General features: G+C 42.6%; 1 protein-coding gene across 7 annotated transcripts in view; it reads right to left on the bottom strand.

The window, feature by feature from the left end:
- SEMA4D (semaphorin 4D) overlaps positions 1–24,840 on the bottom strand; it is a 151,516-nt gene extending 126,676 nt beyond the window's left edge. For 5 of the 7 annotated variants that reach the window (XM_054986238.1, XM_054986241.1, XM_054986240.1 and 2 more), the window contains exon 1: positions 24,482–24,840. The gene's annotated coding sequence lies outside the window, so the exon portion shown is untranslated. Of the gene's footprint in view, positions 1–7,304; positions 7,376–15,677; positions 15,733–24,481 lie in introns of those variants that run through there. The other 2 variants (XM_054986234.1, XM_054986236.1) reach the window with 2 other exon arrangements.
- Positions 24,841–25,094: the final 254 nt, after the last annotated feature.

The raw sequence follows: 25,094 nt of genomic DNA, 5'->3' as shown, positions 1-25,094 counted from the left end.
TCGCTCGAAGAGTTGGTGCGCAGGGCGGTGGTGGAAGCTATAAAACCCTTTGTTGACAAGCTGAACGAAACTGATCAAAGGGTGGGCTTAATTGAAAGCGAGGTAAAAACCATTAAGGCAGCAGCGGGGGGGGGCAGAAAAGTCTGCTCTGGAAAGTGCGTCACTTGTGAAGGCTACAAAAAAGGAGCTGAAGTTGGTGGAGAACCAGCTGATCGGGCTACAGGTGGAACGAACGCAGACAATTTTGCGTGTCCAAAACGTGAAAGAGGAGGAAAATGAGGATCTGTGGGATTTGGTCTCGGAACTACTGGCGACACCCGCGAGGACGACTAAAGAAGAGGTTAAAAGCGCCATTTTGGAGGTCCGTCGGGCTTCTTCAAAATATGCAACAAAGCGACAGTTGCCTCGTGAGATCATTATTGACTTTTCATCTAAAAAGATTCGGGACACCATCCTATATAACTCATACAATGCGGATTTGGACTTTATGGGTTTGAAAGTCAAGATTTTGAAGGACGTTCCATTTCTAGTCCGGAAACGGCGTTTTAAATATAAAAAGTTTGCAGCTCTTCTGAGGGACCATGGAATAAAGTACAAATGGTTATTCCCGGAAGGAATATGGTTCAGATATAAAGATCAGGCCTATAAGATATTATCAGAAGATCAACTAAAGGATTTTGAGAATAAAAACCCAGAACTCTGCTGCACCAAGAACGAAGAAAAGGAGGAGCCGGAGGGGGGGGGAGGAGGAGGAGAGCATCGCAACAGCAGTTGCACAGAGAGAATTGCGTCCGGGACCTAGAAGGGGGAGGAAAGTTTAATCAGAATTTGAAATGTTTATTCTCTGTATGATTAACCACTCCATCATTATTCTATGGAGCTATTTTTGTATTATGACAGTATGAAGGGAAACATTGAAGTGTAGTGTTTAGTGTTTGTAGTTCATTCCCCCCCCCCTTTTCTTTTTCCACCTCCCTTTGTCCCTTCTCTCTCCCCTTTCCTTGTGATAGTCTGGTGTAGTGTTTTGTAGTTATGAAAAATAAAAAAATTTATAATAAAAAAAAAAAATTTCTTGCCATCTTCTTGCTCAAACAATATCACACAAATACTAATGTTTTGGGATTCTTGTGCAGCAAGAAGCTGCAGATTGTCATAATGCTCTTTCAAAAACTCAAAGGTCTTTCTTGGATCCAGGCAAAAGTGACATTTGCTGCCAAGTGGAAAGTCCGCTGAGAGAAGAATGACACCATGCTAAAGCTTCCTGCATTTTAAATCCCATGCAACCCAAACTGATTTAGAATCAATATTACTTTATTCACAGCAAAATAAATCCAATACTGTAAAGAAAGGGCAAACACACAATGTGGTTTGAAGGGCATTTGCCGCACGCATTAGTTGCTCCTATTCTTACATGAGACCTGATGAAGCACAACCATTTTGTATTTAAACTGACAGTTCAAAGTTAATAAAACAATCCATGCGTGCATACTAAACCTAACTGTTCCCAAATACATTTACTTGGAAGCAAGCCTCTGGCATTTCTTCCAAGTGAGTATAGCTAGAATCACAGTGTTCAATCTGGCACAGGGAAATAACTATTAAGCAATTCATTGTGTAAATCTGAAGACACATTTTGGAATCCGCCATATTTCTAAAAGGAAAGAAGAAAAAGAAGAATTTAATTGGACTTTTGTCAATTCTCTCCTTCCAGGCTTCCTTGGGATTCCCTAAGGAAGCAGTCAATGTCAGTCCTTAATCATTTGCACGAAAGGTGAGTGATGGGAAGCACTTTCACCTTTTCCTTTGAGTAAGAATGCTGGCTCCATGACATTGAACTACATGTCTAGAATTCAAATGAACGCTTAATATTGCATGCACCTCGATTAAAGACAACAGGGCAATAGGCAACAAGAGAAAAGGCTGCAATGAAGAAAAAGACAGTTTTATATTTTAAGCTAGTTAGTAAACATTACCCAAATACATGCTAATGTACATAAATGTATGTACCAATGCAGATTGAAAAGGGGATTAAAACACAGCAAGCGCCAGCTATGTTTTCCATCTAGTTAGGATGCACACATGAGATACTGACAATAGACTGTGAAAACAAAGATAGGCTATGTACACATATTTAACACATACTGCAAACCCAATTTAATAAATCTACTATTATCCTACTGCTAAAAATTATAAATATTTGTATTCAACTGAATATATTCTTAGGCTCCAGCATCAATTCTTAGATATGACCTGTGTGCCTCACTAAATATTTCAAATGAAAATACATCAGCATCAAAATGTGGGGGCAACTGAGAAACATAGCTTTTGAATAAAGAAGTTATTATATCATAGCTCATGCTTGTGAAATTTGTTAAATAGTGAACAGGGCACAGAACTTAGGGGAAAATTTGCTTCTCAGTTTTCATCTTGCCAAATCCAATTCTTAGTTTTTATCCTGCCAGAGAATTAGGTCTCTTCCACAGACCCAACTGTCAACACACTATTTGTTATGAGTATTTGCATAAGCCACCTGGAAGCAAACCACTAAAAGGAGGAGGCATAAGGTCTCACTCTGGTTGATCTCTTAAACATGACTGCGAGAAGGCTGCCCTCCCAAGTCGTTCCCCCCCTTCTCTCTCCAACACCATTTTCTTCCTTGCCAGAGATAACATTACGCCTGGATCCAAGAGCACACACCTTTCTTTCTTTCTTTCTTTCTTTCTTTCTTTCTTTCTTTCTTTCTTTCTTTCTTTCTTTCTTTCTTTCTTTCTTTCTTTCTTTCTTTCTTTCTTTCATCGATCGGCTGGCCATAGACAGGCTCAGAGCGGATTACAACATGAATAAATACATTACAATAAAAACAGCATTAAAATAATAAAATACAGTAGCAATACATTTGAGCGGCAACCCAGGTTGCTCAACTCCCATCCAAGCTCCTTCCTTCCTTCCTCCCTCCTTCCCAATGGTCCTAGGACAGTTCATATTGGTCTGGCTTAAGCTTCAATTTACTCACCCTCACCCAAGCCAATACTGAACCCAGACTGTCATACCAGGAGACAATTGCCACACTTTGCTCAAAGGAAATGAAGAGACAGAGTTGGGTATCCTCAGTATACTAATGAAAAATCTCTCCCTGATACCAGACATTCCCCTGTGGTTTCATACAAATTAACAATACAGTGTCCAGTAAGGACTACTGCAGGATCCCATGAGAGTTCCATTTAGATGAACAGCATCATCACCTTTTGGACTCTCTCTGCAAGGTAGGAATGGAGCCCCCCCGATCAGAAAACCCCAATTCATCCAGTAAGTCCAGAAAGATACGATAGATGACAACATCTAAAGCTGCTCAGAGATTCAGGAGAATCATGAATATGATGCAAATATACAACCAAGGCCACCAAAACAGTCTCAATACTGAATCCCAAACTAAATCCAATTGAATAGCACTGATCCCAAACCATACCGAGAGTATGGTTTACGTAGGATACTTAAAACTATTCTATGAGATACCACACCTAAGCCTTTTGTCCCAAAACATCCCGTTAACTAATAAGTACAACATATTTTAATGAAAACATTTATCCATCAGCAAACATTTACTAATAGTAAAATGTGCAGAATAAAAATAAGAGTCCAGTAGCACCTTTTAAGACTAACCAACTTTATTGTAGCACAAGCTTTCGAGAATCACAGTTCTCTTCGTCAGATGCAAGCTTTCGAGAATCACAGTTCTATGGTTGTTGTGGGTTTTCCGGGCTGTATTGCCGTGGTCTTGCCAAGACCACGGCAATACAGCCCGGAAAACCCACAACAACCATCGTTCTCCGGCCGTGAAAGCCTTCGACAATACAATCACAGTTCTCTTTGTCAGATGCAAGCTTTCGAGAATCACAGTTCTCTTCGTCAGAATAAAAATAGACTTTCACCAAATACCTCTAACCACATTAGAGGAGAAATTCTAAGGTACAACTGTCATTTAAAAAATACAAAGAAAAATGTTCACCTAATACAATCTGGCTTACTTAAGAGATTAGATCATTTCTGGCTGAATGAGCCAACTTCTTACAAATGACCAGACACCAGACACAATTTCTCGTAATGACAAGGAATGAAAGAACCTTCCTCGTGCTATAAAAAGCAGTCTAGCATACAAATGGAGCTGAGGAATCTTGCAGAAAACAATGAACTAGTGCACTTTCAATAATGAGTCTATTTGCACAGTTATCCTGGGGTAATAACACCAGAACACTCTATCCTCTGAATCATTCACATCTAACCCCCCCACCCCATGCACAGCCTATGCGCCTAGCAATTGTATGTGACACTGAAAGTCAGCAGGTTAAACTTTTTCCATCAACTTTTTGCCTGGAAAGGCTATGACTATCATATTTCTGCCTGTCCTGTCCTTTTGAGGCAGCCTTACAAAGAACTATAATAAACTTGATAGGGAAAAATAAAAATGCAAGAAGAGTCCCACAGGATCAGACCAAAAGGTGTATGGAATATTGTATTCTCTTTCTCATAGTAGCCAAACAACCGTCAAGTCTTGGCATGAAAGGATAACAGAGTTCTCTAAACGGTTTCCAATGAACAGGAGCATACTTTGCTAGGTATATCCTGTTTTTAAAAGATCGATATATTTCAGAAACTTTCCATATCCTTCCCTCATTTAGCTCTCTGGAACTACACCGATCACTGAAACAGGATTTCAAGTGCTTGAATTTCAGGCTTTTAGTACAGTTGTTTTGTCTGCCTGCCAGGGAGCTAAGCTGAGCATTAAGGTCAAAGTCCACATGCTCTAAAACACAAAGCTTTAAGTAGAACTAATGATATTTGATGCATAGGTACTATGGGTTCAGTGCAAAACAGAGTGACAACTACTTTACTTCTAATGAAGACAGTTGTGTTCGTTACATTAATAAAAGTAAATACAGTATTCCCTTCTTCTCCCCCCTCCCACCAGTAAATCCATCTATACAGAACCAGTGTGCTGTATTGGTTAGAGGATTCAGGTTCAAAACTCTTTTCTACCAAAGAAGCTCAATGGTTGACCTTGGACCAGTCACATACTCTCAGACTAATTTACCTCATAGGGTTGTTGTGAGGATAAAATGGAGGAGTGGGGAATAATGTAAACCTCTTTGGGTCTCCACTGGGGAGAAAGACAGAGTATAAATGACAATAAAATAAGAATATGTACACTGACATTCCTGAGCCAATGAAAAGCAGCAATAATAAAAGACAGGGCAATTTTAAGAGGCAAGAGCAGCAAAGCTGGGCATTTTTACATAAGATGCCTTTTTAATCATAACGCAGATATTTTTATTTACTACGTTTTTAAAAAAAATGCAAATTCAAGCTTACTCTTTGTCAAAGTAAGTTTTCTAATTTTCATTTCGATACTTATATGGCCACATGATCCTGAAGCAAACTAATCACCTCAGTGCATCACATATATAAATTCAAATCAAAACCAAGTCAGAACAAGTAAGAATTAATGGTGGGTAGTTTGAGGGAGGAGCCTACAGTGCATGAGAGCGGACTGTGGAAAGACCCTTGAATCAATGTGTGGAAAGACAGCCGCTCTATACTCTCCTATTGCACCCAAGCACTTGCAAAGATATGCAAACTCTTAGATATGCACCTGCAACCTCACTCCCATAACTGAAAGCCTGCCAAACACCAAGAAACTATGATATAGACTGTGTTGCCCCCTGCCCTTTTTGGCAACTGTAAGAATCAGGAACATTCATGCCAGTTAAAAGCGGCTCTAGCATCTCCAGGGTGGGAGGAGCTTCATCAACACATAAAAAATTAACTCAGTCTGGGAAGCCTAACCTGCAGCACATGTACTGCAAGTGACTAGCCTGGCACAGCACTATATGCTGCCCCTAATTCAGGTGTTCATGCCCTGCTGCTTGAAAACCTTTGTTAGTCATGGCAACCAAGTCAGAGGGAAGAGGTTTCTCGAAAGACAGAGCTCACAAACATCTATGATAACTGATGCCCCAGCTTGTGCACCAAGCTGCTGCCACCTGCTTGCCCAAGAGCAGGATGCATGGTGTAGCAGTGAGCTAGTGATGTTACTATGAAGCCCAAGAAGGGAGGCAAGAACATTCCAGACAAGGAGAAGTTTTGAAATCTAAGAATTCCTGTCTTCATCATGCCAATCTTGAGACTAAACTTAAAATTCTTAACCTGACATCTAGTTCTCTTTCAAGAAACCTTTTTTCTCTCTCTTTGACTATTGAATGATGTGCTGGAAAACTCACTCCATCTCCGTTCATTCAAACTTTTGGTTTACTGTATACTGTCTAGTAGAGAAACGAGAAATGCAAGCCTGTTCCAATTATGACCAAAGAATTCAAACCTTGAGATAAATCAAGGATGATCTATAATGGGAAAAAACACAGAAATGTTCATGAGGCAGTTCACACAGAAGTTCATCACTTGAAAAACGTATTGATGACATATAAATGAGATATCAGTCATTAATCATTTCAAACAGAATGTCCCTACCATCCAATGTTAATAAAAACACAACCGTTTTCCATGAAGACACATTCATCCCAGAGTCTTATAACAGACAGTAATCCAAGAATTGCATGTGTAGCAATGACTAAGCACTAGTGAATCAGCTCTTATGTTCTGAGTTCCACACTGCATTGTTCTTCCATTCATTGCTCAGGGCTACTTTTGTACATATGCAAAATAATACTCAGTGGAATAGTTTTGTACAAAATAAGGACCTTGTGGCAATAGATTGTTCCATAATCCTCTAAAAAGAGTTTCTGATACAGCAATAAAAATAACTGACATTCTATTTCATATGATCTTTACTGAGCCAGAGAAGGAAATGGATGCAGCCATACAGCCAGAGGGATTTAATGCTTATAAAGCCAGCAATTAAAAAACAGAAGGCATTCAATTGCCTATTGAGAGGGTTTTTTCCTCATTTCCTACAGAAAATTCTTACACAGGAAAAGTGTTACTAAAAGTCTTCAAAGAGTGGTTAGATGCCAATACATACTATCTGATAACACAGAGAAGTGTTAAAATAAGCTTGTTTTAAAAAGTAGGTGTAAGCCAACTAATCGTTCCTTGACAAACCACAGTTCTAACAGAGATGCTAGCGTTTTTTTTAAACAATGTCTCTAGTGCATATAAAAGAAACTTGACAGAGCTACTGCAAGATTCATTAAACGATTCCTGTGTGTTTACTTAAATTATCTGTTATATATGTCTCGCTTTTCCATGGGGCTCTTCCATCCAAGAAACTGATCAAGTTCACACCTGCTTACCCTTCAGCATTGCTGCAGACACAGATGGTCCTAGACTATTAACTAGGGTCTAGCTCCTGCATGTTTATAAGCTGCAAAAAAAAAGAAAAAAGAGTATTTCACTAGATGTGCTTCTCAGTTCTCACCTCCCTTCAACACTAAGGAGTCAAAAACCCTCCTAAATTTCAAAATAACTTCCAGAATTCAGACACAAAAATCCCAATACATTGCGTCCACATTCAGTTAGCATTCCCCAGATTCTTAGGATCACTTCACATGTTAAAGAATGTCAAAATATATCGGACACTTGGAGCTTGCTCACAAGATTATTTTGTTTGTTTGCCTGCTTGCCTCCTTCACTGACACTAAACAAATACATTCTACTCTGCAATCAAATGGTACCAGTAGTGACCCTCCACAAATAAGCAAAGGTGGATGTGGAAGCCCAGAGGGACTGTAAACCAAGTTACCAACTGAAGAATGCAAGAAAACGCTTGTGAGAACATAGCCATAAAGCTGACTAGTGCACATCTGACATAATCTGCACAAACTCATTTTAACAGGAAACTGGCTATAATGAATATAGTAAACTGCATTCAAAATCCTGTAAAATATAGAAACTATTTTACAGAACAGCAGAATGGCCCATTAAATAATACAACAGGTATTCTAATATGTTCTTAATCCCAATGTTACTCAGTGAAGTAGGATCTAACTACCTCTATGCAGTCCATAGAGCAGAAATAAAGCTAAAGTTGGTCCCAGTTCCTTATTCGCAAATCCAAACACAAATATTGGGGAAAATTGAAAAGCTCTGCACCCTAAAATAAAGTTTGGAAGATAAACGATCATACACTGCAATGTTCAGAGTGTCAGGGCTTGCCGCGGCTGCCGCTGGGCGTGGCACTGGGTGGTCTGCACCTGACGTCACAGGGGGGCCAGGGATTCTGCAGGACCCTGCTCTGTGGAAGGAGGGGCGGTATACCTCACCCAGACTCCCTCTCAGTCCACTCGCTGGCCTGCTCAACCTGGCCTGCTTACCCCCTGCATCCTCCTTCATCTCCTCCTTCCAGCACTCTCCTCCAAGCCTCCACCCTTGCATCCTACTGCTCTCACTCCACATCATCACTCCTCACTCACACCCACCCCCTCAGAGCTCTTCCTAGCCACCTTATATAGGGCTTCCTTTCCCCGCCCCGCCCTCCTTCTAGGCTTGTGCCATCTCCTGACTTGGCCCAGCTGGGCCTTCCCTCAGGTGTTTCCCTCCTACCAGTAATCCCTTCTTGGCTTCCTTGCCTTGCTGGCAGGGTGGGATTGAATGCGAGCCATCCCCAGCTGAGGTCTCCTTGGCCTTGCTCATGAGGAGCTGCCCCAGCCGGCTTCGGTGCTGCTGAGCCTGCCTGGCCTTGCTCACGAGGAGCTGCCCCAGCCGGCTTCTGTGCTGCTGAGCCTGCCTGGCCTTGCTCACGAGGAGCTGCCCCAGCCGGCTTATGTGCTGCTGAGCCTGGCTGGCCTTGCTCGCGAGGAGCTGCCCTGGCCAGCTTCTGTGCTGCCTGTTCACTGATGCCGGGCGGGGCTACCCATCTCCTCCCCCAGAATGCCTGTGGCAGCTCCACCTGGAGGGGCTTGGCTCCTAGCACCTCCTGAGCCAGGCTGCTGTCCTCTAGCCAGGGGGTGGCTCTGGGCTGTAGTGGCTGCTTCTCCTCCTTGGAAGGTAAGGGCTCTGTTTGGGTTGTTGCTGTGTCCCTATTCCCCCTGCCTTGGCCCTTTTCCTCTAGCCTGCTTAGCCCCCTCTCTTCCCCCTGGGGGGTGGGACTAGCTGGCTTCTCCCTGCTCCCTCCAGCCTTCTGAGGCTTTGGCCTTTCGCCCCTTCCCCCTGGAGTAGGCAGGTTCTGGCTCTGTTTGCCAGACAGAGCGGTTGTACTGCTGTCTCCTGGCTGCCCCCTGCCGCTGCCTGTCAGCAAGTCCGGGGGCTGGGCTGCTGACCCCGGACACAGAGGACTCTGTCCTCCAAATGGACCTATGCTGGATCCTTCCCCAAAGCCCAGTTCTTGTGCTGCTCCAAAGTGTGTTTCCCCCAGGACAAATGCACAGGCAGAAGAAGGGGGGATTGCACCCCAAAGCAATCTTAAGATCACCCTGAATCACACCACCTCACACTCCATAGACTGTCCTGTACAAGAAGACATGCGCTGGTGTTGATCCAAAGACTGGTTATGGAGCTAAGAGCTCCTATTTTGAGGAACAGATACAAGCCCTTTGCTCTCCCAGATGAGGCTTACTCCACCATCAATCGTACAATCCACAGCCAGGGGAATCTGCCCTCCAGGTGGACCTATGATGCTTCTGGTACCAAGGCACAGTATCTGTGCTTGCTGCTACAAAGTGGGCTCCCCTCAGGAGAAATACAGTCAGGAAGCGAGGGAGGCTGCACAATTTTTTGATTACCCCAAATATTATGTGAATAAGGAACTGGAACAGCTACATGACTTTTGCACACCAGAATAAGGCTGGAAGCATCACAGGTCCACTTGGAGGGCAGAGTTCCCTGACTGTGGGGGTGTATGATGTGTGTTGGAGTAAGCCTCATCTGAGAGTGCAGAGGATATGTATCTGTTCCTGTTCCTTATTCATATCTCTTCCCAAAGAAGCTTCTGGGAGGCAGCTCAAATAGGAACTCTTATCTCCATAACCAATCTTTGAGTCACACCAGCGCATGTCTTCTTGTACGGGACAGTCTCTGCAGTTCAGGGCTGTGTGATTCGAGGTGATCCAAAGATTGTTTTGGGGTGCACCCCCCCCCCACTTTCGCTTGTGCATTTATCCTGGGAGCACCCTACTAAGAAGCAGTTAACTCAAGAACTGGGCTTTGTAGCAGGCAGCATAGTCCACTTGGAGGGCAGAATCCCCTGAACATGGCTGTATATGATATGTGCTCCTCCAAATTTTATTTTAGGCTGCAAAGCTTGTCAATTTTCTCCAATAATAAGGAACTAGGAACTGAGAATAAAGAACTCAGAACTAGAAACCAACTTAAGCTTCCTGGAGCAACAGGAGTTTTTACCAAACTGTCCAATTAGTAGACCCTTAACTTAGGTGATGTATTTCCCAGCATGTTTTCTATATTGAACAATTCTTACTTCAGAACAGATTTAAAAATGCCCACAAACATTTGTCCTTTGTTTGTAAAATCCAAATCAGAATAATCAGTAATATTGTAAACAGTTAAGCCTGCATGTTTTAGTGATGCATATGCTCTTCCTTACATTGAGCCACAAAAATAAAGACCAGTCTTATAGAAGTCATGACCCCCAATTATTATGCCAGCTCAAGATAGCGTGAGCTATAGTTTTGTTTGGACAGTTTTGAACTATTGTTTTAAATCCAGGGCAGTACCAGCTATAGAACAAAAGTCAGCAGACAGGAAAAAAAGCAAAGTAAACCAAAATTGGAAAGATTTTTTTCCAAAGAGAAGCTAACTGAGTGATGCACATAACTGAACAAATCATAATTTGTACTTGTTCATATTTCTCCAAAATCAGATTACTTGAAGTGGATATTTGGTAATCTCTCCCAGTACTCTACATTTTAGTCCCGTTTCTGTCTTGGTTTATTATTGTTTAATTCATGACATATTGTAATTAGCAAAGACATTGTTTTCTTTAAACTTTCTTGTTAGCCTGTTGAATTGCTGCAACATCCAGGTGGCAGCAGTCTTCATGTACCAAGGAATACCAAATTAGATTTGCCTCAGAGAAATATCAACCTTAGTTTTCCCAGTATAGATTTAAATCACAAAAACAATAGGCAGATTCCTAGCCTCTTTGTCTTATCCAATGGTGCCCAAATGGAAGCAAACTGCCTATTTTAAAAAGCCAACAACTTTTCCCCTGATTCTAGTACCTGCACAAAGTCTGTTATGCAGACAGCATAGCCTTGTTGGACCTTGGCAATCATATGTAGTATGGGTGTGACTAGATGACTAGAATCCATAATGCTAAAATAGCCATGTCATCATACCAATAAGCAATCTGTCTTTTCTTTACAAGTCCAATAAAATATGATTTTATTCAATAGTCAAAAAGCACACAAAATATTTGTCACATGAACTTGAAGGTCAGCCTTTATTACCCCCCCCCCCACACACACAAATTTGTATACAATGGTAGGGCTTAGGGGGACCAGACAACACACAAGACTGGAATGTCTTGCTTGGCTTATCATATTTATATTTTAGCATCATATAAAGACAATAAGAACATGACTAATGTTTCCATCATATGCAAAACACTGGGAGATATGAATCAGTGCCCACTATTTTCGCTACAACCATATTGCAATGTTCCATGCTACTTCCAAACAAAGTTTTACCTTTTCTGACCATCCACAGCAAGAGTAACTTAGTATGTTCAAACAGGGGCGACCACAATTGTCATAGCTCATCTAGATTTCAACCCCAGCCCTATACTTATTTACTCAGCATTCCCACAAAATGAATTTTTGTTCCCCAGATTAAAGAGTCTTACAAGTACTGACCAAAAAGTCCTTTGGAAGAGGTCAGTTAAGAAGAATTAATACGTTTGAGTAACTGCTGGTCTTGGAGGAAGTGGAAAATTTTGTAAACAAAAAGGGAAACAGTTTTTTTAAAAACCCAAATGGCTCAAACAAATTGCCAACTCACTTTGACCAACTGTAGACATTAACAGATTTGAACCATTGCCAGGGAGGAAGCAATACTCTTGAAAATGGGCAGAGGGGGAGAATTTAAAGACTTGCATACCTACAAGGGTACAGTAGCCACGACACATATAAGACCTGAGGTCAAACATACTACCTAAACCAACTTGCTATTGGCATAGGTCCTATATCTGTTTGTGACTAGGTTAAGTAGTTTTTTAGTTGCAGGCCAAGGTGCTATGGGGCATAGGCTAGAGGGGATACCATTTTCCTTTTTTCAGCTTACATCTGTGTGACTTTTTTTAAAAAAATGGCAGAATAGGTGCAACATTTTGACTTTTTACTTCTGTTAGAAAGTATCTAAGCTAGAAGCCTTCAAAAAGTATTCAAAATGATCGATCAGATTATGATCAGAACTCGAACAAGGTGCAGCTACATAAAATGATTAATTATGTATAGAATCAGGGGTCATTTCATAGAAAAAATACGGCAGGAACTCATTAGCATAACTCATTAACATATGCCACACCCCTTGATCGGGCCAAAATGGCAGGATTCGGCTGCTGCCAGATGGGGGAGTGTTCCCCCGCCTGGCAGTGGCCTGATCAGGGCTGTTTTGTTCCCAATTCAGGCCAAAAGGCCCAAAATGGCCATTTTGGGCATGTTTTGGCCTGGATCAGGCCCAAATCAGCCTGGATTGGGTTGGAGCCAGGCAGGACAGGGGTCCCCCACCAGGCACCGACCCAATCTTGGCAGTTTGGGTCCTGATCCCAGCCAAAAAGGGTCCCGAACGGTCAAAAAATGACCATTTGGGTCCCGTTGGGGCCCGGATCATGGCTGAAACAGCCTGGACCAGATCAGTGCTGGGCAGGGGATGGTTCCCCCACCTGGCACTGACCAGATCCTGGCAGTTCTGGCCCCAATCTCGGCAGAAAATTGCCCAAATGGCCGAAAGTGGCTATTTTGGGCCTTTTGGGCCAGGATTGGGGCCGAAAAGGCCGGGATCAGGATGGTGCTGGGCAGGGTATGCTTCCCCTGCCCAGCACTGACCCGATCCAGGCACCTTTGGCCTCAATCCAGGCCAAAACGGGCCCAAAATGGCCATTTTGGGCCCATTTCGGCCAGGATGGGGGCTGAAACGGCCAGAACCATGTCCGTGCCAGGCGGGGGAAGCTTCCCCCACCAGGTAACAATCCAATCTGGGCTGTTTTGGCCCCAATCCCAGCCGAAACGGGCCCAAAATGGCTAACAATGGATCAGGCCCAAAACAGCCCGGATTGGGCCCAAACGGGCCCAAAATGGCCGACAATGGCCATTTTTGACCCGTTTCGGCCAACATTGTGGCCGAAATGGCCGGGACCGGGTCAGTGCCGGGCAAAGGAGGCTCCCCAAGCCCGGAAGTGACCCAATCCTGGCCGTTTCAGCCCTAATCCAGTCCATTTTGGCCCCAAAATGGGCCCCAAATGGCCAAAAATGGCTATTTTTGACCCGTTTCAGCCAGAATCAGGGCCGTTTCAGCCCCGATCCAGTCCATTTCAGCCCCGAAACAGGCCCAAAATGGCCATTTTTGACCTGTTTCAGCCAGGATTGGGGCCAAAACGGCTGGGAATAGGTTGGTGCCAGGTGGGTGAGACTCCCCCTGCCTGCCACTGACCCAATCCTGGCCGTTTTAGCCCCTATCCAGGCTGTTTTGGCCCCGAAATGGGCCAAAATTGACAATTTTTACATGTTTCAGCACGGATCGGGGCCAAAACGGCCGGGATCGGGTCGGTGCCGGGCGGAGGGTGCTTCCCCCACCTGGCACCGACCCGCTCCGGGCTGTTTTGGCCCCAATTGTGGCCGTTTTGGCCCCAATTGAGGCCTAAACGGCCCAGAATGTTTGAAAGTCAGGTGGGTGGGGCCACCTGACTTGGGGGAACTACCAGTACGGCATTCCGGTGTGTTCCCCCTCAAAATGAGCCATGTATAGAAGTACTTACTTTTGACAAGCATTGCAAGCACTGTGCGATATCAGCATACACTAGACTTCCTTAGAAGGCATATCCAGGAAGAAGCAGTATGCATAGAGGGATCATGGGAACAATCGCACAAGTTCTGTTCTGTACCAAAAGGTGTGCATCATTCCTTCACACATATGTACTGTACGGACACAGATGGGGTGTGCACCAAAAAAAAAACCTGAGAATGTATAATAAAGAATCTTCATCTTCTCAACAACTTGCACAAAAATGTAACGTATTATTTAATGCTAACTGCAACAGGATGTGGCACAAAGGCTTGCCCAAAATAGCTGTACTGCCAACCCGAAAGGTAACCTGACTACATATATCAACATACAGAATGTACTCTCATAGTTTACTCATGTTTAAAGTTACTGCTTCCTTCACTGAAGTCCCTAATCAATGAATACTAATTTTTCACTGTTTTTCTGATGACATACTCTACTAACAGGTATTTATTATTTATTTAGCAAAATCCATATCCTGCTTTTCTGACTTCATAAGGGCCACCAATGCAGCTAACAAAACATACATAATAAAAATCACATTTTAAATTGATTAAACCAACCAAAACAATATCACTGACAACACACCATTAAAACAGTTAAAACCAGAGCTAAACAACATGGACATAAAAACAACGATTAAAACTATAATATTTTGCCATGTAAATATCTGTGTTTCATTTCTGCTAATTAATGTGGGGTTTTGAATGTATGTCTGATATGGTTTAAAGGGGAAGAAAAAGTGGGTGAGTGAAGTGTGTTACAATTGGATGGTAGCTGTACCCTATGGACTAACTGAACTGCAGTTCAGTGAGAGTTGTTCTGAGGGAAATAAACTTTCATTCTATATAAGCAAAATGCCCGTTTTATCTAGAATAAAGGATTCTCTTTTACCTTACAGCCACCCACTGACCATGTGCTGACTGTTCTGTCAATCTGCCAAATATAATGAAGCCTTCCTATACTGCAGGTCAAATTGAAAAGACAGCTAAGACAAGAACCTTTGGTGGCAGCAAAAATCTAAGGGAACACTAAGAAAGTCAGGGAGGCAGTATAGAACAAGTCTTGTAAGGGTACAAAATGCCACAAAAACATTTTAAACCATTAAACACTGGGCATGAAGAAGAGATCACTGAAAGAATGCCAAATAAAACAAAAGTCTTTACTCACTGGCAGAAAATGGCAACAGAAAGGGACAGAAGAAGCTCCCTGGGAAGAGAGTTTCAGAGTTTGGGCGCCATGATCAAGAAAGAACTCTCTCAGCCCCACTCACCTCACAGGGCGATTGTTGGGCGGATAATACAATTTGTAAACCGCTCTGAGTGTGGCATTAAGTGTCCTGAAGGGCAGTATATAAATTCAATGTTGTTGTTATTAAATGGACTGAAGAGAAGAGGGAAGGGGGCAACTTAAAATAGGAGAGAGACTGGTTCCAAGGAACCAAATAATGAAGAAAGCAAGTGGGGCAAAAGTAGCAGGTAAGGGAAGTTGGGACTAGAGAAGACACATGTCGAAGAACTAGGTCATTCTAAACTAATATATCAACTCACATTCCCATGATTTGAATGCATCTCACTTCAGATATATTAGTTTAGAATGACCTATTCAATGTATAATTTATTAAACAGGGGAATACTGTACTTTAAATAAAATGAACTACCAAACAAAATAACTCTTTTAAAAGGAAGAGTTTTAGAGAGGAATAAAACTACCTTAAAATCCTGTTAGGCAAGTCTTGTTTTGGATTCTGTTCTTCGACATTTGTATGAGACAACTTGATAGAAAACGTTTATCTGCCAAAGGCCTTTCAAATCCTTGCTCTCCTATGCATTATTATTCTAACAACACACACACCAAGAACCATAAAACATTCCCAGACATTCAGCAGGAATTAGAATAATCCAGTAAGCTTCTCAACATGCAGCTTTTACTTGCGTATCTTATGAGAGGGCTCCAAGTAAGAAAATTGGCACACCTCAATTATTTGAGCAAGGAGCTCTTCCAAATCCATACCAGAGGCTCAGCAACTTGTAAACTGCGCACAGGACAGAGGCTAAAGTCAAAGCTGCACTACTGATTATCCCATTGTTTCAAGAGAGTATCAAACCCATTGTTGCATAACAGTTAAGCAGAAGAAAAACTGCACTTTGCCCAGTGCAAAACTCGAGTTACAGACTTACATATATACATTATCTACAAGTTAACAATTTTGATAACTTCCATTAATTTAGAATGTGTAAAGTGAGAAAAAAGTGATAAATGCCAATTTTAAAGGAGTGTGTCCACCAAACTCTTGTAATTATTTCCGAATAGTCCTCTCAGAATGTAGTATTAAAGTCTACACATTGACTCAAACCTAAGGTCCACCGAGTACAATGCAGAGGAGTTAGCCGTGTTAGTCTGTGGTAGCAAAATCAAAAAGAGTCCAGTAGCACCTTTAAGACTAACCAATTTTATTGTAGCATAATACAATTTGTAAGCCACTCTGAGTGTGGCATTAAGTGTCCTGAAGGGCAGTATATAAATTCAATATAAATTCAAAGTACAATGTGACTTGTTTAATTAGCAACATGCTTAATAAGGACATTTAGGAATTTGGCCTGAGTTTTGTCTTTCAAATCTTATAAACAGTACCTTTAACAGTGCCTTGTATGCCTTAATTTAGCCTAACCCTGAAGCCTGCTACCATTCCTGGACGTAGGAATGGCTGCCTCAAATAAACACAGGTCACACTACTGAAAAATCGCTTTTTTTAAGATTAGTTGTTGAGATAAGAAAGAAGAACTGAGAAAATAAAAGTATTGGGAAGAGAGGAGGGAAAACAAATTCAAATCCCTATTCAGCCATGAAGCTCACTAGATGTCCATATGTCACAGTGGTTCACAGGGTTTCTGTGAGGGACAAAAAAATCACTTGGAGCCCACCTGAACTCTTTTCATGGATAGCAATATAAAAACGTGAAAGATAATTAAAAGTTAGTCTTATGTTGCAGACTGGGAGTTAAAAGTGGAGTGGTGGTGGTGGACAGTGCAGTCAAGTCATTGTTGACTTATGACGACCCCGGCTGGAGTTTTCAAGACAAACAGACTAACAAAGGTGGTTTGCCATTGCCTGCCATATGGACCTTGGTCTTAGCTGAACATTATTCTCTACTCAAGACTATTCAGTAGCTAATATTCCATTCTCGAGCAAGAGTGTGTAGCAGCTCACCACTTCAGACAGACAGTCTTAGAGATCATCTACACCCATTTCAATCTGTACTCCAGCCTCGTTTTGGGACAGAAATGGCCCTGGTCGCCCTGACTGATGACTTTCATCAAGAGAGTGGTAGGGGAAGCGCATCCTTGTTGATTCTCCTGGACCTGATACAATCGATCATCTTATCCTTCTGGAGAGGCTTGCTAGGCTGGGCGCAGGGATTACTATGCTTCAGTGATTCTGCTCCTGACCAACTAATTACAGAAGGTGGTGCGGAGGACTGCTGCTTGGCCCCTTGACATTTATGCTATGGCCCACAGGGCTCCATCGTATCTCACATGCTATTTAACATCTACGCTCCTGTGCTGAAAGATCTCCACTTGTTACAAATCTCTTTCTGGGAACAATTCAAAGTGCCAGTTCTTATCTTCAAGGCTCTAAACAGATTATGTCCAGGGTACCTGAAGGTCCACCTCCTCCCATACTATGCAGCCCACTGGTTAAGATCTGCCTCTCAAGCCCTGCTGTTTTTGCTCCTATCATCAGAGGTGAGGTGGGTGGCAACTAGAGACAGGGCCTATTCTATGGTGGCACCTCACGTTTGGAATAACTTGAGGCTTGCCTGGTGCCTACTATATTTTCTTTAATGTACCTGGCTTACCCAGGCTTTTAATTAGGGCTTTATCTTATCAGCTTTGTAAATATCTGCTTCTGTTTTATGGATAGTTTTTATGCTTTGTGCTTTAATATTGTGGTTTTTAGTTGTAAGCTGCCTTGAGCAGAACTCTGAAGAGGCAGCATAGATTAAATAAATAAATACTCAACCAGAATTATGGAATGGGTTTATTCATTTTAAAAAAATATTATCTTCTTTTTACCAAACTCAAGTGGGCTTACAGCTACCTGAAACGTTTACGCATCAGTTTTGGGAAAACTGCAAAATCAAAGGCATCTGTACAATTTTCCCCATTAGCCAGCAGTCAATGTGGTTGAGACCAGCAGTATGTGTCAACTGTTGGTGAATGAGCACACTCTATTACCAAGCCACATGTGAGCACCGATTTGAAAGGCAATCGATACCTCTAATTTTCAATGAGGCCAAATAGGTGGATACTTAATTTCTGGAAATGGGGGCCAGGAACTGACAAGACAGATATTTCTACAATCTTGAAAGGCTCCAAGTTTGCATAAAACGCTGAAATCTTTAAAAAAAAAAGGGGGGGGTATAAAAAAAACCCTTCCCAAAAAATAGCAGTGTTTGTATCTTTAAGAAATAAATGTCCTTCATGGCCATTGTGGAGGTGCTAGGCAACTCAGAAGGGAAGAGTCATTGGGGCCAGGCCTGGCAGCAACCACCTGGTGATTCAGTACCACATGACTTGTATGACTCACCTAAACCCAGTGGACAATGTAGCAACTTACTACTACTCAACAGCAGCCACTTCATAAAAACCATTTGACTGGAAGTCCCAGGTTCAAATGGGTGACATTGTACCAGTTGCTCATTGTACTAGGGCTGTTGTGCGGATAAATGGAGGACTGGAGAATAATATAAGTTGTTTTGGGTCCCCACTGGGGGAAAAGGTATTAAATAAATAATACATAAAGTTGAAGATTGGGGAGCAGGGAAGGTTCGTGTGTGGAAATGAGAGAAGTCAGGAAAACAGAGATGATATGGGGGCTAGGAACAGTGAAATAAAAACTAGTGTGGGGAGGGGGGAAATGAGGTGGCCTCTCACATGTCCTCGTGAGTTTACCACGCTTGTCAGTTCCTATTTTACAGTGAATAAACATACATGGTTTTGTTAATTAAAATATGCAGTGCTATAAACAGCATCCCCACACTGTTGCATAAGTATTTTGCCACACAGTTTGAAAGTTTCTTTAGATTTAGAACATTTATATTACCAACTTCCTCTTCACTCAAAATTATTTTAATGTCATCTTTGTAAGCAATGGGCTTAATGTTATTTGATATTGAGTATTCGATATCTTGCAGAGTCAAAGCATATTAATGGAAAGAACAGAAAACTCTGAGGAATAGAATACAATGTTCTGGGGCAACAGTTTTTTTTTTTAAAGGCCTCAAGATTGCAACACTTTTTGTTTTTACCATAAACGTTATCAGGGAGTGAGACATGATCTGTGACTGCACAGCAAAAGAATGGTCTCTTTCAATGTCCGGGAAGACCATGCTGTATCTATGACAGGAAAAAAGTAGAATTTTCTCCTCTTTGGGATAGCAAAATATGTTCTTATCCCCCACTTTCTCTTACAGCTGAAAACTACTATACTTCTGACAACCAGAAACATTTCTAAAGGTTTCATCAAGAAGATCAGCCCTGAGGCAACAGTACTGGTTGCATTCCGGTCCTTCCTGTGCTACCAATCTCTACAAGGATCCCAAACACAATGATTATAAAAGAGAATAGGGGAATAAATGATGAGCTGAAGATATGTCTTGTCTGTTCATGGCTCCAGTCTCCAGAGTGAAGAATCTACAAATGGGGTTATACTGAGAATCTTTCATCTTTCTTATTAATAAAGCATCCTAAATTCTATTCGGCAGCATAGTGGTTAAGTGGTTGGGTTGCAAATCAACACTCTGCTGGTTCAAATTCTAATACTGCATGTGCTTAGCAGGTGGCCTTGGGTAAGCCACTCCTCTCGGCCTCAACTCCCCCGCTATATTGTGGGGATAATAAGAACACTTTGTTCACTGCTCTGAGTGGGGCACTAATTTGTCTAGAAGAGCAGTATATAAGTGGTTATTAATAATAATGAAGATGATGATGATGCAATTATCATTCTCTTAATATATCAAGACAAGCCCTGCTTGTAGACTTATAATAGTGTCTGTAATAGTGTCAAAAATTGAAGATAAATCAAGTAAAAGGAGTTGGTCTTGTTACTTAGCAAGAGACCAATGAAATTGCAAGAGCAGATTCAGTAAAGTCCCCAAAATGAAGAGAAAAAAACTTTGAAAAGGAGTTAACAGTGAATTTGCAGAAAGAAAACTGTGATAATGAGTCACAATAAGATGTCCAACAACTTTCAAAGTGAAAGACAAGAGAGAGAAGATTACTAGAAAAGGAAAGAAGATCAAGTGAGATTGTTCAGCATATGAAACAGTGATACATATACCGAGAGATCGAGAGAACACCAAGACTGAACACTAAAACAGAGCAGGAAGCACAATTACTGTATGTTGAAAACAATTTTTTAGAAAAATATATGCAAGTAAGAACTATGAATAAGACTGGCAGATGACCAAGCACACAACCAAAATATCATCAAACTATATATTTTAAAAGGGGGAAAGTTCCACTCTAGTAAATAAAGGGAGAAGAAAGAGAGACAAGTAGTAAAAAGTTGCCCACAAAACTGATAATGGGAAAAAAGATGGGTAGATGAATTAAAAATAGAAAAAGATACAGATAGGAGAATAATAATTAACAAGTTTAATTTCATTAGAAGAACATAGAACAAGATAAATCAATCAATCAATATATCTGAAATTAATAAGGTAAGAGAGAGTACTCTGGTCTTCACCGGGGCAGATGCAAAAATAACAAAAAAGATTTAACCCAAGTAGAATAGATAGGTCGTTGATAGTGCAGAACAAGATGAGCAAAGAGAATTCAGTACTAATGACAATCAGTATAGCGAAAGAGCCAGAAGGACAAAGGCTAAGAGAGTGATATGAGAGCGAATTGGAAAAGAATCAATATCAAGACACAGTAATTTTCTTGAAGAAAAGCAGAGAGTAAAGAAGGGTGAAAAAATCAAGAGAGTAATCGCAGGAAGGAAAAGGATATAGCTAAGAGAGGCAATGCAGAACAGAGAAGAGATCAAGAGTGTGTTCATCCCAATCGATGGGAACATTAACAACACTGGATTTTAAAAGGGACAACCAAACACTGAGAAGACAAGCCAGAAAATGGTCAAAATAAACATTAAAATAATGTAGAACAGCAGAAGAAAAGGTGAAGCAAAAAAGAGAAAAAGAAAGGTCTCAAATTCAAAAACAAAAAGAGAAGATATAGGGAAGTGGTAAACAACAGCAACAAAGTGGAAATGGATAGAAAAGATTAACTGAGCAAAATTCAAACAACATGAAACAGCAAGAAAAAAGACATGAGAGCACAAGGTTTTTTAGAAAAATCTTTACGTGGCATTCTGCTGAAATTCAGCATGAAGTGCAGTTATGCTTCAGTTAAATGTTAAATCTTGTATCTGACCTAAGGGGAAAACCTTAACATATATATAATAAGATACAAAAGATGTCAAAATAAGTACCAGTAGCAGATCTTAACAACAGAAACTAGAGGACTTAACTACATACAATGATCTACAACTTCTTATACAGAGTCCATCTGGATTACAAGGACTAGAGTCCATGACAGACTCAACCTGCGATGTACACTGGCAAGGCACAAACCTATAGTAATTCAAAGTGTTGAATTAATTACTCTAGCCTTCCACTGTAGATTTCTTCTAAAAGTGAAATGTTTCACCAGAGAGCTGGACATCCTGGAAATAACTTGTCCAGCCCAATTATAAATCCAGAATCAATTCAAAACTTTAGTTTAATCTGGAGATTTTCTCTGAACATGTCTTTCCTAGTAAAGAAATAAACTGGAACTAGATCAGAATAATTTCATTTACATCTAGACTACAAGATGAATAGAGACTTGCAACAAAGGTTTGTCCTGTACAACTGTAAATTTAGAATGAACGCTTTAATTGAATGGGAGGTTGCCATCCAAACAGGTAGCAGTAACCTTTCCCATGACCTAGACATCCCAGGCTAGCCAGCTCTCATCAAATCCTGGAACGTAAGAAGGGTCGGCATGGTTAGTACCTGGATGGGAGACCACCAAGAAAGTCCAGGATTGCTACACAGAGGCAGGCAATGGCAGATCACCTCTGAATGTCCCTTTAAGTTGGCTGTGACCTGATGCCAAAAAGATAAAAAGAACTAGGAATGATAGGAGAAATAGTTATTGTGGAATAGAGGAACCATCAACCAACCTGTCCCAAGGCTACGTGGTAGACCAGTCACCCAACAGTGTCAATGCGCAGTCAACACATTTTGAGAGTCTTCTGGAACCACAAGGAAAGTTTTCTTATCTTCCACCCATCCCACAGCATATAAGTGTTGACATTACAGTATTAACCACATGATAAAATCCTTTACCATGGATTCTTTTTATTGTGGTATAAAATATTGTGTAGTATTACTGTGCTTTGAACAAACTCACTGGAGATGTGCACAGCCACAACATGAAAGCATCAGATTCAGATCACCCTATTCATACAATGCAAAGAAAAGAGGAACCTCCCATTTATAACCAGCTGAAAGGCAATGAGGTCTGTTAAGGCATATGTTGTTTTTTCATTAGTAACTTCTACAAAGAATTTGTTCTTACGCTCATTTACCTGGGGAAAAGGAATAAGACCTCAGCACTAAAACAAACTAACAACAATAGACAGAAGAAAGTTTTAAATGGATTAAATGCTGAATTCAGTTTATAATAAAAAAATTACCTATATGAACTCTTTGCAGTTTTGTATTTATCACAAAGGGACAAAAGCCAGCTCACGTATCTTTTCCATGTTTATATTGGCAATAACCATAGCCCAGCTCAAGGAAGGCAAATAGTTTCAACAGGTGCAATCTAGTTCCCCCTCAGCATCCCCATTTCTATTTGGGATGGCAAAATCCAAAGCACTATGATCACGTCCTGAAGACAAGGCAGCACTCCAGGTCTAAACCCATCCCAGCTTCCGGAGGTTATTAATACCACTCCAAATGTTGCCAGCCCCTGCTGGTGCCATACACCATTGCCTCAGAAAAGCTATCACGCCATCCAATATCTGAAAGCAGCACTCTCAGGAAGGAAGGCTCAACTGGATTCGAACAGGAAACTTCACCACCTGTCAAACTACTCTGATTTGTTTTAGATTACCCTCTGTGCAACATCAGCCCTATTGAGGAAATGAACCCACAGACATCATGCCCATCAACAAAAAGCATTACAGTTATAGTTTTATTTTATACTCTTTTTATTCCTTTACCAACTATTTTTATGTATGTTAAAGCTGAATCTCGCTTTCCAAATCAAATTAAAACGAATATTGCATCCCTTTCCAGAGATGAGTTTGAAAAATTTTTGACAGGCTGGGCTTTCCCCCTTTCTTCAAAGCAGTTTCATCATCACAAAAGCCCCCCCCCTCCCATTCCCCTTATGCAAAGTCTCACTGGGAAAAAAGGTCTTTTAAATGTCTAATAACAGCTGGGAAAGACAAATATTCCTTAAATCATGACAGAGCGGTGCAGGAGCCCACATCTCGTGTTGGCGCCTCCACACAAAGAAGCACCGTTGTTATCCAGATTATAAAGAGGGCGGCTGGGGCGGGGGGAGTTTACGGCAGGTTTATGGAGGCAGGTGAACATCCTAACACCGGTTGCGAGGAAAGAAAGCCTGAACTCTGCGTCTGGGTCACTTCACAAGCTCTTACTGCAGGGAAACTGCAGAGGGAACGACAGAGGGAGGCGGCGGCTGTCGCTGCTGCTGCTTTATTGGGAAGGCGTGCAAAGAAATAAACTGCAATGCAAACTCCAGAGCAATCAAGCCGCCCACTCCGCTACACGCCAGAATGCATAACCTGTAAAAGGTCCTTGAGACGCCAGCCCCAAGGGACGGGTTTTGAATCATTTGAGGGCTTATCTTGGTTCCCTTTCAAAACCAGGAGGGAACGACCCCTTTCAGGCCGGCATAAATTGCAGAGCACTCGACGGGCGGGGAGGGGGAGCGGCGCCCGCTGCAAACCCAGCCAGGGTCCAGTAGTCCCTCGCCCTCGATTGTCAGGCGACCAGAGCCCAGAAAAGGCAGCTGATCTCCTTAGCACAGCGCCCCATACGTGCCCCCGCCGCAAGGTCCTTCCGGAAAGGCTCGGCTGGCAACACAGCATGTTATTTTGGATCGCTGCGTGCTATTTTCCGATCGCAGACGCCACGCTCCCCTCTCCCATCAACCAGCCTCCGTCCCTGTGCCTTCCTCCCTGCACCCCCAGCCACCTTCGCATTCCACCAGCCCTGCCCGCGCGAGCAATCGCCGCCCCCCGCCCCCGCCACAACAAACCCATTACAGCAGCAACCCCCAACCTGCAAGCAGGCGCCGGCTCCCAAATCCCGCAGCGAGAGGACGATTTGAAGGGGCCGGAACCGCCTCCTTTAGCGCGTCTCCTCTCCCTGCAGCCCCCAGAAGCAGGGAGGGTGCAGCCAGCATGCGCCCCCGGCCAAGCTTTTTACCTGCTCGGCTTGCTTCTTCCAAGTTCCCCAGCCGTTTTCCCTTCCTCCCAGTAGCAGGTTAACTGGACCTCGCGACGCGCCCAGCAGCACTTGATGGGAATAGAAATGGGGGCGGCGGCAGCGACCGAAGGAGGAGGAGTTGGTGCCAGTGTGTAACAAGTTTGGGTTGCCCCGCAGTATGGCGGCTGCTGGAAGAGGAGAAGCGCTCGATACAAGGGCGAGCCGCACAGCCGCCGTATTGCCCGGCTGCAGCCAGAGGCTCTGGGGAGAAGGGATGCCCGTGGCTGTGGCTGGGGGCGGGGAGATTCAAAGGGCCGGAGGAAATCGCTGCAGATCTGCAACGCCTAGGTGCCCCCTCCCCCGTGGAAAAACTGCAGCGGAATCTCACTTTTCAAAGCCCCTCGCCGCACAATAGAGTGAAGAGGCTGGCGTTCCGGCGGGGAAGGCAAAAGCCTCCTCCTCCCCTACCCCTCAACAGAGATTGCGCCAGGCCTGTTTGTACATAGAAACCGGGTAGCGTTCCCGTCCACGTGTTGCGCCTGCCTCGTTGGTCTTTCTGGGAACGGGACACAGAAACAGCGACGTTGCCCAATGTCTTGCAAAAGAAGCCGCG

This window comes from Eublepharis macularius, chromosome 8 (assembly GCF_028583425.1).
Source record: "Eublepharis macularius isolate TG4126 chromosome 8, MPM_Emac_v1.0, whole genome shotgun sequence".
Taxonomy (NCBI): Eukaryota; Metazoa; Chordata; class Lepidosauria; order Squamata; family Eublepharidae; genus Eublepharis; species Eublepharis macularius.
This window is presented reverse-complemented; position numbering and strand designations above follow the sequence as displayed.